Genomic DNA, 24493 nt, shown 5'->3' on the forward strand with positions numbered 1-24493 from the left:
AGAATAAAAAAAAAGAAAAAGAAAAACAGGAGCAGTTGGGAGCTTCAGTCCCAGCCTGAAAACAGCCCTCAGCCCCTCAGCCAGACTGGCCAGGCACCCCAGTGGGGACCCCCACCCTGAAGAGGGTGTGACCAGCTGAAAACAGCCATCATCCCCTCACCCAGGCTGGCCAGGCACCCCAGTGGGGACCCCCACCCTGATCCAGGACACCCTTCAGGGCAAACCAGCCAGCCCCACCCATGCACCAGGCCTCTATTCTATATAGTAAAAGGGTAATATGCCTCCCAGCACCGGGATCAGCGGAACCGCGAGGCCTCCTGGCACCGGGATCAGCGTGACAGGGGGCAGAGCCCAAACCCCCTGATCGCCCTGCGGCTCTGTGTGTGACAGGGGGTGGGGCCCCAACCCCTCTGCCCCCCATGGGCCCTGCTCTGTGTGTGAAGGGGTAGAGCCATAACCTCCCCATTGGCCCTGACCTGAGTATGAGAGTGGTGGCGCCCCAACCCCCTGATCGGCCCTGCTCTGTGGGTGTTAGAGGGCGGTGCCCCAACCCCCCCTCCCCATGGGCCCTGCTCTGTGTGTGACGGGGGGCAGGGCCACAACGTCCCTATCGGCCCTGCTCTGTTCGTGACAGGTGAAGGCGCCCCAACCCCCTGATCGGCCCTGCTCTGTGGGTGATAGAGGGCGGCGCCCCAACCCCCTGATCCACCCTGCTCTGTGTGTGACAGAGGGCGGTGCCCCAACTCCCCTATTGGCCCTACTCTCTGAGTGACAGGGGGAGCTCCTCAACCTCCTGATGGGCCCTGCTCTGTGCATGACAGGGGGGAGCTCCCCAACCCCCTGATTGTCCCTGCTCTGTGCTTGACAGGGGGTGGTGCCGCAACCTCCCCATTGACCCTGCCTTGAGTGTGACAGGGGGTGGTGCCCCAACCCCCCAATTGGCCCTACCCTGAGTGTGACTGGGGGTGGCATCACAACCTCCTGATCCGCCCTGCTCTGTGCATGACAGGGGGCGGCGCCCCAACTCCCCAATCGGCCCTGCTCTGAGCCCGGCCAGGGGCTGCACCTAGGGATTGGGCCTGCCCTCTGCCACCCGGGAGCAGGCCTAAGCCAGCAGGCCGTTATCTCCCGAGGGGTCCCAGACTGCGAGAGGGCACAGGCCAGGATGAGGGACCCCCCTTCCCCCTGAGTGCACAAATTTTTGTGCACCGGGCCTCTAGTATAAAATAAATATAAAAATATAAATCTTTGTTTTACTATGGTTGCAAATATCAAAAAATGTCTATATGTGACACGGCACCAGAGTTAAGTTAGGGTTTTTCAAAATGCTGACACGCCGAGCTCAAAAGGTTCGCCATCACTGGACTAGACCATGCTCTTGGAGAAGGCAGGACAGAGCCAGCTGGGTAGCAGAATTTTATTGTCTACAATCTTCACCCCTCATCAGTAGCATTTGCTGTCCCTGCTCCTTGTATTGCTCCCAAAGGACCCAGCAGAACTGGAAGTTGGGCAATGAGGCCAGTATGGAGCCCCGATCCACACTGAAGTTCTAGGTGTGCTATGCCATCACCACCATGTTCTCCTCTGAGGACAGACTGCACAGCAGCTTGGCCCAGAAGTGGCCCTGGAAGGCCATGAAGAGCGAGGAGCCTCCTCAGAGCAGCCTTTTCTGGGCCACATCGCCTGCACCTGGGGGAGGGGGGCACCTTGAGAAGACTATGCTTAGCCATGGTGGACACGCCCATGGGATCTCTGAGAGGCTGAACAGCAGCTCTGGGCACTGTAACAGCTCCTAGCCCAAAGTGACTGACTGTTCCTCGGGCAGTTTCTGGATCTGCCGGCATTCCAGCTGGGTCCAGGCCTGCTCTTCTGGAAGTCAGGGGCTACATAGCAATAGTGGCGCTTGATGTTCTCCACAATATCCAGGTCCTGCTGCCCCAGGCAAGCCGGAGCCCAGCAGCATCTCAGCTAGGAAGGTGTTCAGGTGGATGCTTTTGAGGTCCAAACTCTTGGTGGCATTTGGCAGGTGGCAGCCCTGAAAGACAGGCACTGTGCAGGTGACCCTGTGGCCCGTGTTGACTACCAGCCTGCTGACCTGCCCGTGTGCACAGACGGGCAGCAGCAACTGGACAGCCATGTGTATGGTGGGTGAGCGCAGCAACTCAAAGGCCACCTCTCTCAGTTGGTGCTGAAGGGCAGTGAGAGAACAGCAGCAGGTGGTCCAGGGTAGCTACGTGGAGGTTGTGATCCAGCAGGCGGCACCAGATGAGCTCGGCCTCATTCCAGTTCACCACAATGTCTTTCCTTATCGCCTGCACCAGAGTCAGCTCCAGGAGAGCATGGGCGGCCTTGCCTATGAACTTCTCCAGCACTGGCTGCCCTGTGGTGGCTGGCTTCTTAGGCTGGCAGCCTAATGGTGGCCATGGCATAGGTGGGCCAGGCCTTCCCCATGAAGCCCACCATACAGGTGCCTGTGCCCCTGTCAGTGACCACTGTGCCGGTTATTGGTGGCAACTTGTCACCTACCAGGCTGAAGGCATCCTGCTATAAAGCCTTATTCACCAGACTTGAGCTGGAGGTCAGGCTGGGCTGTGGGGCTCCTGGGGAGCTCTGGGGTTCTGAGGGGATGTGATTTGCATCTATGGCTGCAGATGGCTGGGTGAGCTGCTGGCAACCTGACCCCTTTCCTTTGGGGTGTGTAGGTATGGGGAGAAAGAGTTGAGGCTGGATCAGGGACATGCACAGACAGAGAGGAGAGGAGGCTGGTGTGTGGCATCAGCCTGCCTGCTGTCCCCTTCAGAAGACTTTACAAGGCAGTGGTGGGGGCGTGGTGATGCCTCTCCCTACCTCAGAAAGCTCCCAGGGTACTCGTCCGTACTGTATTCACCTCCAAAGTGCCAAATGTGAAGAAGCAGGAGGAAAGAAGGCTCTAGAGCAAGGATCTCTGACCTGGTTCCCCACTCCAGACCAGTAAGACCCAGGAATCCTTCTCTTGCTGCCTTGGCTTGAAGTTATTCATAGTGTGTGATTGAGAGCTGGTCACAGGCCTCATTGGAATATGAATTGGGTGGTGGTCGGTTAGAGTGGCTTTCTGGTTTCCAGGAGGATACAGAAGCCAGCCTGGGTGGGGGCCAGGAGAGTCAGACACCCCCACACCAGGTTCTTTGACTCTTCTGCTCTGCCAGTTGTCTGGAACAGTCTCACAGACCTATTCATGTAGAGTAGCAATTTGCCTCTTCAGATCTCAGTGGGATACTTCCTTCTCCTGGAAGCCTTTATGATTTATCCTCTAGTCCTGAATGTGTCATGGGGATATCAAAGTAAGAAAGTTTATTGATTGTTGATAGATTGATTTTAGAGAGGGAGAGGATGAGAGAGGGAGAGAGATAGAAATATCACCGAGAGAGAAACATTAATCTGCTGCCTCCTCCATGTCCTGTAGGGGATTGAGCCCTCAACTGGGGCATATGCCCTGACCAGGAACCAAACCAATGACCTCTTGGTGCATGGGACAATGCTCAACCAACTGAGTCACACAGGCAGGCGAAGTGAGAAAGTTTGACTAGTTGTGTAGGGATTTACTATCCTGGCCAGAGAGTAAGGTTGAGTTTTTATTAAATTAACTAAAGGCCCGGTGCACAGATTTGTGCACCAGTGGGGTCCCTCAGCCTGGTTCGAGCCCTCACACAATCCTGGCCCCCTCGGGGGATGTTGGACTGCTTGTTTCAGCCTGATCCCCACAGTCCAGGCCGCTCTCACTCATCCTGGCCCCAATACACCTGCCACTGCCACTCAGTAGTGCTGCTGTGGAGGTGGGAGAGGTTCGCCAGCCATGATCCTGGCGTCTGGTGCCTGTCGGTCAGCTGAGCAGCGCTCCTGCTGTGGGAGCGCACTGACCATCCGGGGGCAGCTCCTGCATTGAGCGTCTGCTCCCTGGTGGTCAGTGTGCATCATAGTGACCAGTCGACCGGTCATTCAGTCATTCGGTCATTTGGTCACTTAGGCTTTTATATATATAGATTAATGAATTCTTTTTTATGTGTTATTTAATGCCCACTTTTGGAAATGTTCTTTACTCAGCTATTTATTGAAGGTCCAGGTACATTCCCACCCAGGCTTTGTTGAGATATGATTTATATACATACATAATGTGTTGATTTGACACACATTATCATTCCAAGATAATAATCACCTTAAGTTTAGATTCGTGCACTGGTGGGGTCCCTCGGCCTGGCCTGCAGGGACTGGGCCAAAACCAGCAATCTGACATCCCCTGAGGGGTTCTAGATTGTGAGAGGGCACAGGCCAGGCCGAGGGACCCCACCAGTGCACAAATCCATGCACCGTACCTCTAGTTAACTATAATCACTGTGCTGCACATTAGATTCTCAGAAGTTATTCATCTATTAACTACCTGGAAGTTTGTACCCTTTGACAAACATCTCCCTACTTCCCCCACCCCCAGGCCCTGGTAACCACCACTCTACTCTGTTTCTATTATTTAAGCTTTTTTAGATTTTATATATAAGTGAGATAATACAGTATTTGTCTTTGCATGACTTATTTCACTCTGCATAATGTCCTCAAGGTCCATTCTCAAGGTTCATCCATGTTGTATCAGGTGTTAGAATAGCCTTCCTTTTAAAGACTGATTAATATTCCAATGTATGGATGGACCACGTTGTGTTAATCCATTTATCTGTTGATGGATACTGGGTTACTTACACTTAGTGGCTATTGTGAACAATGCTGCTGTGAACATGGATATACAAATATCTCTTTAGGACCCTGCTTTTAATTCTCTTGGTATATACCCAGAAGTGAGATTGCTGGATCATACAGTAATTCTATTTTTAATTTTTTGAGGGCCCATCACACTATTTTCCACAATAGCAATACCATTTTACAGTCCCACTAGCAATGTAGAGGCTTCCCCTTTCTCCACATCCTCATCAACACTTACTATTTTATATATATATTTTAACTGTAGCCATCCTAATGATTAGGAGGTTATAATGGAGCTTTAAGCAACAGCATATTAGACAGCCACATCTAGTTCAGATGAAATTGAATAGACCGTTCTCATGGCCCAGCCTTTGGTACTGATGTGATCCAGCCTTTGGTACCGATGTGACCCAGCTGTATGCAGAAGGGGTGCCCCCCAGCACTGCACCTTATTCAACAGATATGCAGGATGAACCTTTAACCCCATGAAAAAGTATTTTGGAGAAATTGGTTATAGACAATAATAAACATTTTCCCTTGAAATAATCATCATGGCAAGTCTGAGGATGTTAGATAACAGCTTGGAATGGGGAAGTCTCACTGCAACTTTATGAGTTAGAAATGGGTATTCTGATGGGGAAATAGAGGCTTAGAGAGGTGAAGTAACTTGTCCAAAGTCACAGTGGGAATGGAGGCAAGAGCCGGATATGAATGTAGATCTCAGAAATATTATAGTAACTGACTGTGGGTCTGGGAAATTGTGAGGTCTACAATCCATTTTGTCTTGGATAAAATGAGGATATTGTGTCTGGCACATAATAGGTTCTAGATCCTGGGATACTGCCGATAACACAGCAGAGAGATCACACTTGGAGGCAGCAAGACAACAATGTGTTTAAAATCGGAGATCTGGAGCCAGCTGCTGTGGTTTAAACCCCAGCTCCTCCACTTAATAGCTGATGCAAATTACTAGCCTCTCTGTGCTTCAGTTTTCCCATTAGCAAAATGGAAGTAATAATAGTGCTGACTTCAAAGGGCCGCTATGAGTGAGGACAGGTTGTTTGTGAAGTGTTTAGGTCAGTGGAGGGCACAGAGTAAGTGCTCTTTGAGGGTCTCTTACATACATTACAGATAGTGTGGTCTTTGAAACAGAATTAGGGACTTAGTCAAGCATTTTGCTTGGAAGGGCATCATCAACTAGACTTCAGATGTGTGCCATGAAGTCATGGGAAGCCAGCAGCACCTCCTTTTACCTCTCTGAAGTCTCTGGGAGATGAGTTGTTTAGCCTCTTGCCAGCAGGGGGTGATCAAGACCACCAATTTCTTTTACTTTCTTTTAGCAAATCTTTGTTCTCTTGCTCAGTTATCAACTATCGTTGCAAATTAGAATTATCGGAGGAATTTTTAAAAATGTCCATGTCCTGGCTATACCCCAGACCAATTAAATTCACATCTCTGCAGGCGGAGACCAAACATTGGTGATTTTTAAAAGCTCGCAGGATATCTTAATGTGCAGCAAGTGGAGACACTGATCTGAGTCTTCAAAATTCTTACCTTTTTAATTTCTCCTGATCATCAGAAAGAATGGACAGTGAGACTGAGGTTGTGAGGCAGTTCTCTCAGGCCAGCGGGTCCTCAGGCTTAAACGTGATTGAGAATCTCCAGGAAAGCTTATTAAAACAAATAGATCTGTTCCCACCGAGAAATTCTGATCTAGCAGGTCCGGGGAAGGGGGAGCCCTGAGAATCTACATTTCTCACAAGCTCCGAGGTGCTGCTGGTTGATGGACTCAACTTTGAGCAGCATAGTCTGTGGCCTTGCAGACATCTGGGACATGAAAGGGAAAAACCAGTATAGCTGGAACGACAGGATGGAATCATTTTATTTCTAAATTAAATTTTGTATTTCAAAAATTTAAATTACAAAGTAATTCAGACTTACAAAAATTATACACACACACAATCAAAGCATAAAACTATAGAAGAAATCACATTAGCCAAGCTATGGAAACAACCTTAATGTCTATTAATAGATGAATGGATAAAGATGACATGGTACGTATGCAATATAACATTATTCGGCTGTGTATAAAAAGAAAAGCTTGCCATTTGCAACACCATGGTTGCATCTTGAGAGCTTATGGTGAGTAAAATAGATCAGATACATAAATACTGTGTGATCTCATGTGAAGTCTAAACAACACTAGAGTATAGGAATGCTGTATTAATCATGTCTTTTTTTAAAAATATATTTTATTGATTTTTTACAGAGAGGAAGGAAGAGAGACAGAGAGTTAGAAACATCGATGAGAGAGAAACATCGATCAGATGCCTCCTGCACATCTCCCACTGGGGATGTGCCCGCAACCCAGGTACATGCCCTTGACCGGAATCGAACCCAGGACCCCCCAGTCCGCAGGCCGACGCTCTATCCACTGAGCCAAACCGGTTTCGGCGACATGTCTTTTTTATTTTGTACTTTTTCCCAACACTAAGATAAAGATAACTTTTCTTTTTTATTTTTATATTTATTACTGAAAATATTACAGATGTCCCCTGTTTTTCTCCCAATGACCCACTTCCACCCACCTCTCTCCTACCCCTCAAGCCTTCACTACACTATTGTATGTGCCCATGGATTATGCATATATGCATATAAGGTCTTTGGTTAATCTCAGCTGCTGAGGCTTTGTCCAGAAGGATGTCCAGAACATGTCCGGTCTAATTAGCATATTACCCTTTTATTAGTATAGATAGTATGCCATTGTGTAAATATACCACTTCTTTTTTATCAACTCATCTACTGATGGGCACTTGGGCTTTTCCCAGATCTTATCTATTGTAAACAGCACTGCTATTAACAAAGCGGTGCATATATTTTTTCTGATTGGTGTTTCGGGAGTCTTATGATATACTCCTAGAAGTGGGATCACTAGGTCAAATGACAGTTCCATTTTTAATTTTTTGAGGAAACTCCACACTGCTTTCCACAATGGCTGCACCAGTCTGCCTTCCCACCAGCAGTGTACTAGGGTTCCCTTTTCTCCACTTTCTCGCTAGCATGTTTTTTTGTTGATTTGTTGATGATAGCCATTTTGGCAGGTGTAAGGTGATACTTCATTGTCGTTTTAATTTGCATCTCTCTAATGATTAGTTACTTTGAGCATTTTTTCATATGTCTATTGGCCACCTGCATGTCCTTTTTGAAGAAGAGTCTGTTTAATTCCTTTGGCCATTTTTTAAATTGGATTGTTTATCTTCCTTTTGTTAAGTTGAATGAGTTCTTTATATATTTTGGGAATAAACCCCTTATCAGATGTATCATTAGCAAATATGTTATCCTATAGAGTGGGATCCCTTTTCATTCTGTTGATGGTTATGTTTGCTGTGCAGAGTTTTTTATTTTGATGTATTCCCATTTGTTAAATTTTTCCTTCGCTTCTCTTGCCCTATGAGATGTATCAGCAAACATATTGCTATGAGAGATGTCTGAGATTTCGGTGCCTATGTTTTCTTCTAGGATTTTTATGGTTTCATAAAAGACTTACATTTAAGTCTTTTATCCATTTTGAGTTTATTTTTGTGGATGGTGTAAGTTGGTGTCTAGTTTCATTTTTTTTGTACCTGTCCAATTTTTCCAACACCATTTATTGAAGAGACTGTCTTGACTCCATTGTCTTGCCTCCTTTGTCAAATATTAATTGAGCATAGTGGCTTGAGTAGATTTCTGGTTCTCTGTTCTGTTCCATTGGTCTATATGTCTGTTCTTATGCCAGTACCAGGCTATTTTGAGCACAGTAGCTTTGTAGTATAATTTGATATCTGGTATTGTGATTCTTCCTACTTTATTATTCTTTCTCAAGATTGTTGCCTATTCAGGCTATTTTTTTTTTTTTTGCTTCCATATAAAGTTTTGGAGTATTTGTTGATATTTTTGAATTATCCATTGGTGTTTTAATAGGGATTGCATTGAATTTATAGAGTGCTTTGGGTGGTATGGACATTATAATGATGTTAATTCTTCCAATCTATGAGAAAGCTATACTCTTTCATTTGCTTGTATCTTCCTCTATCTCTTTTTTTCAATGTTCTGTAGTTTTCTGAGTTGAGGTCTTTTACCTTCTTGGTTACATGTATTCCAAGGTATCTTATTTTTTGTTGTTGCAATGGTAAATGGGATTGTATTTTTTGTTTCTCTTTATTTTATTTTATTTTTAAAATAAATAAGTCTTTATTGTTCAGATTATTACAGATGTTCCTCTTTTTTCCCCCATAGCTCCCCTCCACCTGGTTCCCACCCCACCCCATGCCCTTACCCCCCCCCCACTGACCTCATCCATAGGTGTAAGATTTTTGTCCAATCTTTTCCTGCACCCCCCACACCCCCTTCCCCCAAGAATTGTCAGTCCACTCCCTTTCTATGCCCCTGATTCTATTATATTCACCAGTTTATTCTGACTTAATTTTTAGGTTCACTTGTTGATAGGTATTTATTTGTTGTTACTTCGTTGTTCATAAATTTTATCTTTACCTTTTTCTTCTTTTTACTCTTCTTAAAGAATATCCTTCAGCATTTCATATAATCCTGGTTTGGTGGTGATGAACTCCTTTAGCTTTTTCTTGTCTGTGAAGCTCTTTATCTGACCTTCAATTCTGAATGATAGCTTTGCTGGGTAGAGTAATCTTGGTTGTAGGTTCTTGCTATTCATCACTTTGAATATTTCTTGCCACTCCTTTCTGGCCTGCATGGTTTCCATTGAGAAATCCGCTGACAGTTGTATGGGTACTCCCTTGTAGGTAACTGACTTTTTTTCTCTTGCTGCTTTTAAGATTCTCTCTTTGTCTTTTGCTCTTGGCATTTTAATTATGATGTGTCTTGGTGTGGTCCTCTTTGGATTCCTCTTGTTTGGGGTTCTCTTCACTTCCTGGACTTGTAAGTCTATTTCTTTCATCAGGTAGGGGAAGTTTTCTGTCATGATTTCTTCTAATAGGCTTTCAGTATCTTGCTCTCTCTCTTCTTCTGGCACCCCCATAATTTGGATGTTGGTATGTTTGAAGTTGTCCCAGAGGCTCCTTACACTATCTTCATATTTGTTGATTCTTTTTTCATTTTGCTTGAGTGTTTTTTGCTTCTTCATATTTCAAATCTTTGACTTGATTCTTGCAATCCTCTAGTCTGCTGTTGGATCTCTGTATATTATTTTTAATTTCAGTAAGTGTATGTTTAATTTCTGACTGGTCCTTTTCCATTTTTTTTTGGCATTCTCATTAAGATCCTTGAAGGTCTCACTAAGTTCCTTGGAGGTTGATAGAAGATTCTTTTTTTTTCTCTTAAGTTTATAATGGTCTTTATTATCCATGAATGAGTGAGGTCATGTGGTATTTTTCCTTCATTGACTGGCTTATTTCACTTAGCATAATGCTCTCCAGTTCCATCCATGCCGTAGCAAATGGTAAGAGTTTCTTCTTTTTTACAGCAATATAGTATTCCACCGTGTAGATGTACCACAGTTTTCTAAGCCATTCATCTACTGATGGGCACTTAGGCTGTTTCCAGATCTTAGCTATGGTGAATTGTGCTGCTATGAACATAGGGGTGCATATATCCTTTCTGATTGGTGTTTCTGGTTTCTTGGGATATATTCCTAGAAGAGGGATGACAGGGTCAAATGGGAGTTCCATGTTTAGTTTTTTGAGGAAACTCCATACTGTCTTCCATAGTGGCTGCACCAGTCTGCATTCCCACCAGCAGTGCATGAGTGTTCCTTTTTCTCCACATCCTCTCCAGCACTTGTCGTTTGTTGATTTGTTGATGATAGCCAGTCTGACAGGTGTGAGATGGTACCGTATTGTTGTTTTGATTTGCATCTCTCGGATGATTAGTGACTTTGAGCATGTTTTCATATGTCTCTTGGCTTTCTGAATGTCCTCTTTTGAAAGGTGTCTATTTAGATCCTTTGCCCATTTTTTGATTGGATTGTTCATCTTCCTTTTGTTAAGTTGTATGAGTTCCCTATAAATTTTGGAGATTAGGCCCTTATCAGATATGACATTGGCAAATGTGTTTTCCCACGCAGTGGGTATTCTTGTTGTTTTGTTGATGGTTTCTTTTGCTGTGTAGAAGCTTTTTATTTTGATGTAGTCCCATTTGTTAATTTTCTCTTTCGTTTCAAGTGCCCTAGGAGCTGTATCAGTGAAGAAATTGCTTCGGCATATGTCTGAGATTTTATTGCCTTTGGATTCTTCTAGAATTTTTATGGTTTCCCGTCGTACATTTAAGTCCTTTATCCATTTTGAGTTTATTTTTGTGTATGGTGTAAGTTGGTAGTCTAGTTTCATTTTCTTGCATATATCTGTCCAATTTTCCCAACACCATTTATTGAAGAGACTATCTTGACTCCATTGTATGTTCTTGCCTCCTTTGTCAAATATTAAATGAGCATATTGGTTTGGGCCGCTTTCTGGGCTCTCTATTCTATTCCATTGATCTATATGTCTGTTCTTGTGCCAGTAACAGGCAGTTTTGAGAACAGTGGCTTTGCAATACAGCTTGATATCTGGTATTGAGATCCCACCTACTTTGTTCTTTTTCAGGATTGCTGCAGCTATTCGGGGTCTTTTTTTATTTCAGATGAATTTTTGGAGAGTTCGTTCTAGATCTGTGAAGTATGCCGTTGGTATTTTAATGGGAAGTGCGTTGAATTTATAGATTGCTTTGGGTAGTATGGACATTTTAATGATGTTGATTCTACCAATCCATGAACACGGTATGTTCTTCCATCTGTTTATGTCTTCCTCTATCTCTTTTTTCAATGTCCTGTAGTTTTCTGAGTAGAGGTCTTTTACCTCTTTAGTTAAGTTTATTCCTAGGTATCTTAATTTTTTTGGTGCGATGGTAAATGGGATTGTTTTTTAGTTTCTCTTTCTGAAAGTTCACTATTGGTGTATAGAAATGCCTCAGATTTCATAGGGTTAATTTTGTATCCTGCTACACTGCCAAATTCGTGTATTAAGTCTAGTAGTTTTTTAATGGAGTCTCTAGGGTTTTGTATGTATAATATCATATCGTCTGCAAATAAGGACAGTTTTACTTCCTCTTTTCCAGTTTGGATGCCTTTTATTTCTTCTTCTTGTCTAATTGCAATGGCTAATACTTCCAGTACTATGTTGAACAGGCGTGGTGAGAGTGGGCATCCCTGTCTTGTTCCTGTCCTTAGGGGAAATGGTGTTAGTTTTTGTCCATTGAGTATGATGTTGGCTGTGGGCCTGTCATATGTGGCTTTTATTATGTTGAGGTATGATCCTTCTACACCCACCTTGCTGAGATTTTTTTTTCAAAAATGGGTGTTGGATTTTGTCAAATGCTTTTTCTGCATCAATTGATATTACCATGTGGTTTTTTTCTTTCAGTTTGTTTATGTGATGTATCACGTTTATTTATTTGTGGATATTGTACCATCCTTGCATCCCTGGGATAAATCCTACTTGGTCATGGTGTATGATCTTTCTTATGTACTGCTGGATCCAATTTGCTAAGGTTTTGTTGAGGATTTTGGCATCTATGTTCATGAGGGATATTGGCCTGTAATTCTCTTTCATTGTGTTGTCTTTACCTGGTTTTGGTATTAGAGTGATGCTGGCTTCATAGAATGAGCTTGGAAGTGTTCCTTCCTCTTGAATTTTTTTAATAGTCTGAGGGGGATAGGTTTTAGTTCTTCCTTGAATGTTTGGTAAAACTCCCCTGTGAAGCCGTCTGGTCCTGGGCTTTTGTTTGATGGAAGCTTTTTGATTACTGCTTCAATTTCTTCCATAGTTATTGGCCTGTTGAGATTTTTAGATTCTTCCTGATTGAGTTTTGGAATGTTGTATTTTTCTAGGAATTTGTCCATTTCCTCCAGGTTGTCTAGTTTGTTGGAGTAGAGCTGTCCATAGTATTTTTTAACAATCATTTGTATTTCTGTGGGGTTTGTTGTTATTTCGCCTCTATCATTTCTGATTTTATTTATTTGGGTCCTCTCTCTTTGCTTCTTTGTGAGCATGGCTAGAGGTTTGTCGATCTTGTTTATCCTTTCAAAGAACCAGCTCTTGGTTTCATTGATTTTCTGTATTGTTTTTTTGGTCTCTATGTCATTTATTTCTGCTCTAATCTTTATTATCTCCTTTTTTCTTCTTATTCTGGGGTTTTCTTGTTGCTCTCTTTCCAGTTCTTTGAGATGTAGAGTTAGATGATTTACTACCATTTTTTCTTGTTTTTTGAGATAGGCCTGTAGCGCTATAAAGTTCCCTCTCAGGACTGCTTTCATTGTGTCCCATAGGTTTTGGATTGTTGTGTTTTCGTTGTCATTAGTTTCCAGGATGTTTTTAATTTCTTCTTTGATCTCATTGGTAACCCAATCAATATTTAATAACATGCTATTCAGCTTCCAAGTGTTTGAGTATTTTCGGTTGTTTTTATTGTAGTTTATTTCTAATATTATGCTATCGTGGTCTGAGATGATGTTTGGTATGATTTCAATCTTCTTGAATTTGGGGAGACTTTGTGACCCAATATGTGGTCTATTTTTGAATGTGTCTTATGAGCACTTGAGTAGAATGGATATTCCGTGGCTTTGGGGTGAAGCGTTCTGAAGATGTCTATTAAGTCCATCTGATCTAGTGAGTCATTTAGAATTGCTATTTCTTTGCTGAGTGTTTGTCTAGAGGATTTATCCAGTGATGTCAATGGTGTATTAAAGTCCCCTACTATGATTGTATTGTTGTCGATCTCTCCTTTGATATCTCCTGGAGTTTTTTTTATGTATTTGGGTGCTCCTGCATTGGGTGCATATATGTTTACCAGGGTTATATCTTCTTGTTGTACTGATCCCTTCAGTATTATGAAGTGGCCTTCCTTATCTCTTGTTATGGCCTTCACTTTGAGGTCTATTTTGTCCGATATAAGTATTGCTACCCCAGCTTTCTTTTCCTTTCCATTTGCCTGAAAGATATTTTTCCATCCTTTCACTTTCAGTCTGTGTTAGTTCCTTCTAATGAGGTGGGTCTCTTGTAGACAGCAAATGTATAAGTCATGTTTTTTTATCCATTCAGCCACTCGATGTCTTTTGGTTGGAGCATTTAGTCCATTTACGTTTCAAGTTATTATTGAAAGGTACTTGTTTGTAGCCATTTCTTTTTTTGTGTGGCTATTTTCTTTCTGAGCTTTTTATTTCTTCTTTTTAACTAGTCCCTTTAGCATTTCTTGCATTGCTGGTTTGGTGGTGATAAACTCCCTTAGCCTTTTTTTGTCTGTTAAGCTTCTTATTTCCCCTTCAATTTTGAATGATAGCCTGGCTGAATAGAGTATTCTTGGATTCAGTCCTTTGCTTTGCATCACTTTGTAAATTTCTGTCCATTCTTTTCTGGCCTGATGTGTTTCTGTTGAGAAATTATTTGATAATCTAATGGGAGATCCCTTGTATGTAACTTTCCGTCTCTCTCTTGCAGCCTGTAAGATTCTCTCTTTGTTCTGAACATTTGCCATGGTAATTATGATGTGTCTTGGTGTGGGTCTTTGTGGGAAACTGTTTATTGCCTTCACTATGTGATAAGCATAGACAGAGAACTCCCTGAAACCCCCCGAAGGCTGGGTGTCTTTGAAGCCCTAGCAAAACTCAGAGCTAGGCGCCACCTCTGTTTGTCCAGACAGTGGTAGCTGAAACTACTCCCCCATTTATTATTATGTAAATCCTTGTTGATGGTCTAGTCTGCCTGTTAATGGGGGGTCGCCTGCCTAAGGGCTACTCCAGGTCAATAAAAGATTGGAGCAGCCTGAGCATGGGTGGAAGTCACTCTCCTTGAGTTGGACTTGCCCGCCTGGACCTCCAATATTGCAAAATTATCTCGTGTCTTTTTCTCTCATTTGTTGTGCGGCTCCTCTTTCAGGTACCGAACCCTACTCCACGCGGGACATGGAAGGAAACACTCAACAGGTCTTTTCTGGTTCACCTTGTTTGGGACTCTCTGTGCTTGTGTGACTTTTTTCTTCCCCACCTCAGGGAAGTTTTCTGATATTATTTCTTTGAATAGGTTTTCTAATCCTTGTTCCTCTTTCTGTTGTTCTGGCACCCCTATTATTCATATGTTGTTTCATTTCATGTTGTCCCATAGCTCCCTTAGGCTCTCCTCCTGTCTTTTAATTTTTTTCTCCAATTGCAGTACAGTTTGGGTGTGTTTTGCTTCCTTGTCTTCTAATTCACTAATTCGGTCTTCCACTTCTCCTAGTCTACTGTTGATACTTTCAATGGTGTTTTTTATTGCAGCTATATCGCTCTTCATTTCTTCTTGGGTCTTACTTAAGTTGTTGATTTTTTCATCTGTTTCTTCTTGCTTCTTGCATAAGTAGTTGATTTTTTCATCTGTTTCTTCTTCCTTCTTGTATATGTTGTTGATTTTTTCCTCCATCCGGTTTATGCACTCTAGGACCCTTATTCTGAATTCTTTTTCTGTCATGCTACATGCCTCGGTTTCACTTAGCTGCTTTTCTGGCAAGCCCTCCTTTTCTTTCCTTTGGGGATTTCTGTGTCTACCCATGTTTGATCTCACTGACATATCTAGACGTTGGGTCATTCAGTGGCTGCTCCCTGGGTGGCAGTGGCTCCTTTGGCTGTGATTGCTCCTCGGGCGGTTGCGGTAGCAGCTGCTCCTCAGTTGGCAGCAGCTCCTCTGGTGGGTGCTGTTCACAGCTTTGGTGGCTCTTCTGGCTGGTGGGGGGAGGCTTCACGTACAGCTGCTGATCCTCAGAGGGTGTGGTGATCAGAAGGCTGCTGTTGCTTGGATCTGCTGCGTTGATTTAAGGGCACATAATACAACACAACAAGGCACAACGTACCAGGCACTGAACACAAGTATATTCACGATATTAATAACCCCAAATAAAGGTGACCGCCCAAATTAAGAGGTTTAGGGGATAAGGAAGAAAGAAGAGAAAGAGAGAAAAGAGAAAAAAGAAAAGAAAAGAGAAAAAAAGGAGTGCAAAAATGAAATTGGGAAAAAAGAGGGGGAAAAAAAGAAAAAAAATGAGTGAAAAGAGAGAATGAAGTAGAAGAGGGGAAGAGACCATTTGTATGAGGGGAAAACTCCAATTGAACCGCCACTAATCCCAGAAAATTCCAGCAACAGATCCCTGGAGATGAATGCAAACTACAAATAACCAATAATATCAAGAGAGGCAAGGGAAAACAGAAGCACAAAAATAACTGGGGGAGTGGGTTAGGTGGAGGGATGGGGAAAACCAGCAGAAAAAAAAAAAGCAAAAGCAAAACAACCTCACAACCAGTCCTAAAAACAAAAAAACAAAAACAAAACACACACACACACACACACACACACACACACACACACACACAAACCACTATACTCAACAATCAAGCAAACAGCAACAAAACAATAGAAAGATAAAAAAAAATTTTGGATAGTGAAGAAAGATAAGGGATAGGTGTATAAGGATTTAGAGTAGTGAATTGGAAATAGGATATATAAGTAGGGTGAAATTTTGACAGGGGGAAAAAAGAAGGAATCAGGAACATCTAAAGCAGGAATAGGGTAAGAGAAACAGGACAACAAACGGGGAAAATTGAGGAAGAGGTAAAATTGAGGTAGGGAAAATTGATGCTAAAGGAACGATGAAAATATAACGGAGAACTCTAATCCCAAAATAAAATAAAGAGAAAATTAAATGGCACTTTAAAAATGGTAAAATGGTAGCAGTAATAATACTGGTTAAAAAAAATGTAGTAATTAAAAAGGTAAAATCAGGTGATGGAAAAAGCAGAAAAAGAAGAAAAAAATTGGTTTCTTAGTTAAAAGGTGAAAAAAGAAAAAAAAATTGCAGTAGTGAAAGTCCTTCGGTTCTTCTACTCTTCAGGCTGGCTCGCCTTGGTCTTGCCAGGTATTCAGGAGGGTGCTGAATTTCCCTGAGGTACACTGTTCCTCCGTGTTGTAAACCACAGTCTTGATTTTAAAGCAGGCCATATTTGTGTCCCAGACCGCCTTAATTTGTATTTAGCTAAGAGCCAGTTTGTGGCTCAGCCTCTGGGTGGCAGTGTTTTTGGGTTGGCCTCTAAGGCTATATGGCTTCTCTATCCAGTAGCAAGGGTTTATTTTTTCTATTGCACTTAAAACTGGTTTGGGGAGGTCAACTCCCCAGAGCTGGTTCTTTAATCGTTACCCTGGTCTGTGTTATTGTTGGGACTCCGTAGAAGATTCTTGAGTATAACTGTGGTTTTGAACTCTATGTCCTCCATTAGTTTGCTTTCCTCCATTTCTTTCATTTATGATATGTTTCTCTGTCTTCGCATTTTTGGCTGACTGCGAGGACCCACTGTGTCTATAGTGGAAGAACTCCTGTGCTGGAGACACCGTTATGGGGTAGGACTTGCTTCAGTGGGGCTTTGGTGCTCATTGAGTCTGCTTCTTGAGTGTGTCCCTTATGGATGTGAGGAGTTGAAATCTGGTATCTGACCAGGGGTACCCTGGCTCCTGGATCTCCAAGTCAACCACTGTGTGAGTCCACCCAGTAGGAGCTACAGTGATACCAGCATATTTCTCCTCTTTGTTTGGGGTTTGGAAGTTTTGGAGCTCTCTGACCCAGCTGCAGTTTGTTAGGTTTAGGCTGCAAAAGCGCAGATGATTCCTTTGCGCCACTGCGCACAGTTTGGGTGGGGATGTAAATTGAGTGAGGCAGGGTCTCAGAGAATCACCAGGGCGGAGCAAACAGCAATGGCTGTCGTCTGCGTCTCCGTGACTCCAAGTCTCTGCATCCTGAGTCCCGTGCCCCCCCGGCAGCAATGATCCCTGCAAGCAGCTCTGCGAGAAAGCCACCCTCGCTTTCCAACCCTCTGCAAGACAGTTGAGTTTCTCCCCGTAGGAGTTGGGACCCCAGAATCTCGCTTTAAATGAGCTCAGTGCATTCTAGAGCTTGTGTCTCCTTCCAATTGAAAAAAAAAAAAGTGCATCCAGGCGCAGCCACCTTGCATGCCTTCGTACCTCTGTTCTTGGCACCTCTGCACCTCCTACGCGGTCTCAATGTGCTTCTTTCTTTCCTTCTAGTTGTAGAACTTCCACTCGGCCAGCTTTCACGTGGTTCTGGATGATAGCTGTTTTGTCTTATAGTTGTAGTTTCAATGTTGTTGTGGGGGGCAGCACGCACAGGTTTATGCCTTATGCCGCCATCTTGGTTCCTATATCTCGTTTCTCTTTCTGAGAGTTCATTATTGGTATATAATAATGCCGTCAATTTCTGGGTGTTATTTTTTTATCCTGCTACTTTGCCAAATTCATTTATTAAATCTAGTAGTTTTTTGGTGGTGTCTTTAAGTTTTCTATGAACAATATCATGTCATCTGCCAATAATGACAGTTTCACTTCCTCATTTCCAATTTGGATGCCTTTTATTTTTTTCTTCTTGTCTGCTTTATGTGGCTAAGACTTCCAGTACTATGTTGACTAAGAGTGATAAAAGCAGACATCCCTGTCCTGTTCCTGTTCTTAAGGGAAACACTTAGTTTCTGTCCATTGAGTATGATGTTGGCTGTAGGTTTGTCATGTATAGCCTTTATTATGTTGAGGCATGATCCCTCTGTTCCCACTTTGCTGAAGGTTTTTGTCATAAGTGGGTGCTAGATTTTGTTGAGTGCTTCTTTGGGCATCTATTAATAAGATCATATGATTTTTATCTTTCATATCCTTTATATGATGTCTCACTTTTATTGACATGTGAATATTGTACCAGATTTGCATCCTGGAATAAATTCCACTTGGCATGGTGAATAATCTTTTTACTATATTGCTGGGGCCAATTTGCTAATATTGAGGATTTGGCATCTATGTTCATCAGGGATATTAGCCTGTAATTTTCATTCTTTGCAGTGCCTTTAGCTTGTTTTGGAATTAGGATAATGCTGGCCCCCAAAGGAGCTTGAAAGTGTTTCTTCCTCTTGATGTTTTTGGAATGGTTTTAGGAGGATAGATTCTTCTTTGAATGTTTGATAAAACTCCCCTGTGAAGCTGTCTGGTCCAGGACTTTTGTTTGCTGGGAGTGTTTTGATTACTACTTCAATTTCACTAGTTGCTATTGGTCTATTAAGGTTTTCTGATTCTTCCTGATTTGGTTTTGGAAGACTATATGTTTCTAGGAATTTGTCCATTTTGCCCAGTTTGCACAATTTATTGACATATAGTTTTTTGTAATCTTTTCTTACAATCCTTTGTATTTCTGTGGTGTAAGTTGTTACTTTATCGTGTTTGTTTCTGATTTTATTTTATTTGGGTCCTCTCTCTTTTTTTATTGATGAGTCTGGCTGAAGGTTTGTCAAACTTGTTTCTCTTTTCAAAGAACCAGCTCTTGGTTTCATTGATCTTTTATATTATTCATTTTAGACTTTATTTCATTTATTTCTATTCTGATCTTTATTATTTTTTTACTTCTACTCTGAGCTTTTCTTGAAATTATCTTTCTAATTCTTTTAGTTGCAGGGTTAGATAGTTTATTAGGTATTTTTCTTATTTCTTGAGTATATCTATAGTGCTATGAACTTCCCTCTCAGGACTGCTTTTGCTGTGTCCCATAGATTTGGGGTTGTTGTATTCATTTTCATTTGTTTCCAGAAAGTTTTTTTTATTTCTTCTTTGATCTCCTTGGTAAACTATTTATTGTTTAATAACATGCTATTTACATGCTCCATGTGTTTGAATGTTTTTGAGTGGTGTTAGAGTGGTTGATTTCTAGTTTCATGCCATTGTGACCTGACAAGATGCTTGATATTATTTCAATCTTCTTGAACTTGTAGAGACTTACTTTGTGTCCTAACATGTGGTCTAGCTTTAAGAATGTCCAATGTGCGCCCTAACTGGTTTGGCTCAGTGGATAGAGCGTTGGCCAGTGGGGAGTGTGCAGGAGGCAGCTGATCGATGTTTCTCTCTCATCAATGTTTCTAACTCTCTATCCCTCTCCCTTCCTCTCTGTAAAAAATCAATAAAATATATATATTTTTAAAAGCCTTAAAGAAAAAAAAAGAAGACTGCCCAAAGTGCACTTGAGAAGAATCCATATTCTGTAGCTTTGGGGTGAAATGTTCTGTAAATGTCAATTAAATCCATCTGATCATTTAGGGTCATTTAAGGTCACTGTTTCCTTGTTAATTTCTGATCTGAAAGATCTATCCAGTGAAGTCAGTGGTGTATTGAAGTGCCCTACTGTGACTGTATTGCTGCTGATCTCTCCCTTAAAGTCCTCCAATAGTTTAAAATATATATATATATATTTAGGTGATCCTATATTGGATGCATATATGTTTTTCAGGGTTATATCCTCTTGTTGGATCGATACCTTTAGTATTATGTGGTGACCTTCATTGTCTCTTGTTATGAACTTCATTTTAAAGTCTATTTTGTCTGACATGAGTATTGCTACCCCAGATTTTTTTTGTTTTGTTTCCATTTGCATGGGAAAAAAATTTCCAGCCCTTAACTGTCATCTGTGTGAGTCTTTTGTTTTCAGGTGAGTCTCTTGTAGACAGCATATAATTGGGTTGTGTTTTCTTATCCATTTAGCTACCTTAAATATTTTGATTGGAGCATTTAATCCATTTACATTTAAGGCTATTATTAATAAGTACTTATTTGCTGCCATTTTTATTCTTTATAGCTATGTTTCTCTCTACAAATTTCTTATTATTACAGTGATTCTTTAGCATTTCTTACAATGCTAGTTTGGTGGTAATAAACTCCTTTATTTTTTTTGTCTGGAAAGCTCTTTATTTCACCATCTATTTTGAATGATAGCTTTGCTGGATAGAGTAGTCTTGGTTTCAGATCATTGCTTTTTATTACCTTGAATACTTCATTCTATTCCCTTTTGGCCTGTAGAGTTTCTGTTTAGAAATTAGCCAACAGCCATATGGGAGCTCCTTTGTAGGTAACAAATTGCTTTTCTCTTGCTGCTTTTCAGATTCTCCCTATGTCTTTAATTTTTGACATTTTAAGTATGATGTATCTGGGTGTGGGCCTGTTTGGGTTCTCTGTGCTTCCTGAACTTCTGTGACCTCTTCCTTTACCAGGTTAGGGAAGTTTTCTGCCTTATTTCTTCAAACAGCTTCTCTACCCTTTGCTCACTTTCTTCTTCTTCTGGTACTCCTATGATGTGGATGTTGTTATGTTTTATATAGTCCCACAGCTCCCTTAAACTGTACTTCTGTTTTTTAATTGTTTTTTTTTCTTTTGGTTCTCTGTGTGATTTTTTTCTACCCTGTCTTCTAATTAACTGATCTGATCCTCAGCTTCCTCTAATCTACTGCTTATTCCTTCCAGTGTATTCTTTATTTCGGATGTCATTTTTTCATTTCTTACTGGTTGTTTTTCATAATTTCTATATATTTTTTAATGTGGTCGAGCATCCTAATTATCATTACTTTGAATTCTATATCTGATAAATTGCTTATCTCCATTTTATTTAGCTTTTCTTCTGGAGAATTCTCTTGTTCTTTCATTTGGGGTTTGTTTCTTTGTCTCCCCATTTTGGCTGCCTGTTTGTGTTTGTTTCTATGTTTTAGGTAGATCTGCTATGATTCCCAGTCTTAGATGGAGTGTCCAATACACATATACCATGTACACATACACATATATGTATACACACAAACATCCTATTGGTTCTGTTTCTCTGGATGACCCTGACATACCAGATCACGTGGAAAATGTTTATGGCATATAGTGGATATGCTTTCTCTTCAAAATTACCCTGTACAGTGGTGCCAAGTATTACCCTGAGGAATGAACTGGACAGGCCAGAGCAGGAGCTGGCATACTATGAGCTCATCAGATAGGGGTCCTTTTGCTCAAAGCTGATTCACTGCACTGAACCTGACAGACAAATGCCTCACACTTGGGTGTGTCATCTTCACTCAACATTTTGTGGTCACATTTTTCTTGTGGGTATTTTAGACATTTGGTTTGTTTGCCTGCTCTTGCCAAATTCCTCCCATTTGCATATACATACATCTCTGAGTGTGCCACAGATTCCTTGGCTAAGTGTGAAATACTCAGGAAAGTGACGTCTGGCCATTGAGGAGTCATGGAGAGAGGCTGAACCTCAACTAGGACTGATGGAAACATATCATGCCCCTCAAAGCCCTTTCCATCCCCAGTTCCCAATGATGCTGACAGCAAACTTCAAACAAAGTAGCTCAGTTACATTGGCAAATCTGTGGGACACAGGAAAAGCAATCCTAAGAGGAAATTCATAGCATTATAATTCTATCTCAAGAAACAAGGGAAAGCTCAAATAAACAATCTAACTTTACACTTAAAGGAACTAAAGAAAAGAACAAAAAAACAAAGCCCAGAGTGAGTAGAAGCAAAGAAATAATAAATATCAGAGCAAAAATAAATGATATAGAGTAAAAAAAAATACAAAAGATCAAAGAAACCAGGAGCTGATTCTTTGAAAAGATAAATAAGAGTGACAAACCTTTAACCAGACTCATCAAGAAAAAAAGAGAGAGGACCCAAGTAAATAAAATCAGAAATGAAAGAAAAGAGGTAAGAAATGCAAGGGATTGTAAAAGAATATTACAAACAACTATATGCCAACAAATTGGACAACCTGGAAGAAATGGATAGATTTCTAGAAACATACAACCTTCTAAAACTAAATCAAGAAGAATCAGAGAATCTGAATAGACAGATTACAACTAGTGAAATAGAAGCAGTAATAAAAGAAAACTCCCAACAAACAAAAGTCCTGGACCTAATGGCTTTACAGGTGAATTTTACCAAACATTCAAAGAAAAACCATCACCTGTCCTTCTCAAACTATTCAAAAAAAAATTCAAGAGGAGGGAATACTTCCAACCTCATTTTACAAGGCCAGCATTATCCTAATTCTAAAAGCAGATAAAGACATGACAAAGAATGAAGTTGTAGGCCAATACCCCTGATGAACAGAGATGTTAAAATCCTTAACAAAATATTAGCAAACAGAATCTATCAATATATTAAAAATATCCACACCATGATCAAGTGGTATTTATTCTTGGGATACAAAATTGGTACAAGAATCACAAAACAAACATGATACACCTCATAAACAAATTGAAGGATAAAAACCACATGATCATATCAATTTATGCAGAAAAAAATTTTGATAAAATCCAGCACCCATTTAAGATAAAAACTCTCAGGAAAGTGGGAATAGAGGGAATATACTTCAACATAATAAAGGCCATTTATTACAAACTCACAGCCAACATCATACTCAATGGGCCAAAACTACAAGCATTTCCCTTAACATCAGGAAAAAGACATGGAAGCCCACTTTCACTACTCTTATTTGACATTGTTTTGGAAGTCCTAGCCACAGCAATCAGACAAGACAAATAAATAAACAGGTTCCAAATTGGAAGGTAAGAAGTAAAACTGTAACTATTTGCAGATTACATGCTATTGTATATAGAGAATCCTAAGGATTTCACCAAAAAACTAGAATAATTAAATGAATTCAGTAAAGTAGCAGGATACGATAGAAACAAATATCCAGAAATCAGTTGAATTTTTATACACCAATAGTGAACTATCAGAAAAGGTAAACTAAGAAAACAATCCCATTCACAATTACTTCAAAAAGAATAATATACCTAGGAATAAACTTAACCAAGGATGTAAAAGACCAGTACTTGGAAAATCATAAGATACAGAAGAAAGAAATTGAAGAAGATTCAAATAAGTGAAAGGATATACAATGTTCATGAATAGGAAGAATTAACATAATTAAAATGTCCATACTACCCAAAGCAATCTACAAATTCAACGCAATTCCTATCACAATACCAATGGGGTATTTCACAGAACTAGAATAAATGTTTCAAAAATTTGAATCACAAAAGACTGAATAGCAGCAGTGATCTTGAGAAAGAAAAAATTGGAGGGATCATCCTACAAGGCCACTGTAGTCAAAACAGCATGGTACTGGCATAAAACAGATACATAGATCAACAGAACAAAATAGAGAGCCCAGAAATAAATCCATGTTTTTATAGTCAATTAAGATTTGAAAAGGAAGCAAAAACATACAATGGACTAAATACAGTCTATTTAATAAATGGTGTTGGGAAAATTGGACAGATACATGCCAAAAAAAGAAAAAAAGAAAGAAAGAAACTAGGCCACCTTTTTACACTGCACACAAGAATAAACTAAAAATGGATTAAAGGCTTGAATGCTAGACTCAAAACTATAAAAATTCTAGAAGAAAACATAGGCAGTAAAATCATGGACATTTTTCATAGCAATGTTTTTTCTAATATATCTTCTTGGGCAAAGGAAACAAAAGAAAATATAAACAAATGGGACCACATCAAACTAAAGAGTTTTGCACAGCAAAGGAAATCATCAACAAAATGAAAACACAAATCACTAAATGGGAGAAAAGACAAACCATATGTTCGCCAATGATACATCTGATAAGGGCTTAATATAAAACATCTATAAAGAACTTATAAAATTCAACACAAAAACAAACAAACAATCCAATTTAAAAATGGGCAAAAGACTTGAATAGACACTTCTCCAAAGAGGACATACAAATGGCAAATAGACATGAAAGGTTGCTCAACATCAGTAATCATCAGAGAAATGCAAATTAAAACAACAATGAAATATCACCTCACACCTGTCAGAATGGTTATCATTTTTTGTTGTTGTTAATCCTCATCTGAGGATATTTTTCCATTGACTTTTAG

At 40.8% G+C, this 24493-nt stretch overlaps 1 pseudogene; it reads right to left on the reverse strand.

Annotated features, from left to right (window-relative positions):
* LOC132225900 (actin-like protein 9) overlaps positions 1-24493 on the reverse strand; it is a 97979-nt pseudogene that overhangs the window by 49394 nt on the left and 24092 nt on the right.

Source organism: Myotis daubentonii, chromosome 2 (assembly GCF_963259705.1).
Source record: "Myotis daubentonii chromosome 2, mMyoDau2.1, whole genome shotgun sequence".
NCBI classification, from domain to species: Eukaryota; Metazoa; Chordata; class Mammalia; order Chiroptera; family Vespertilionidae; genus Myotis; species Myotis daubentonii.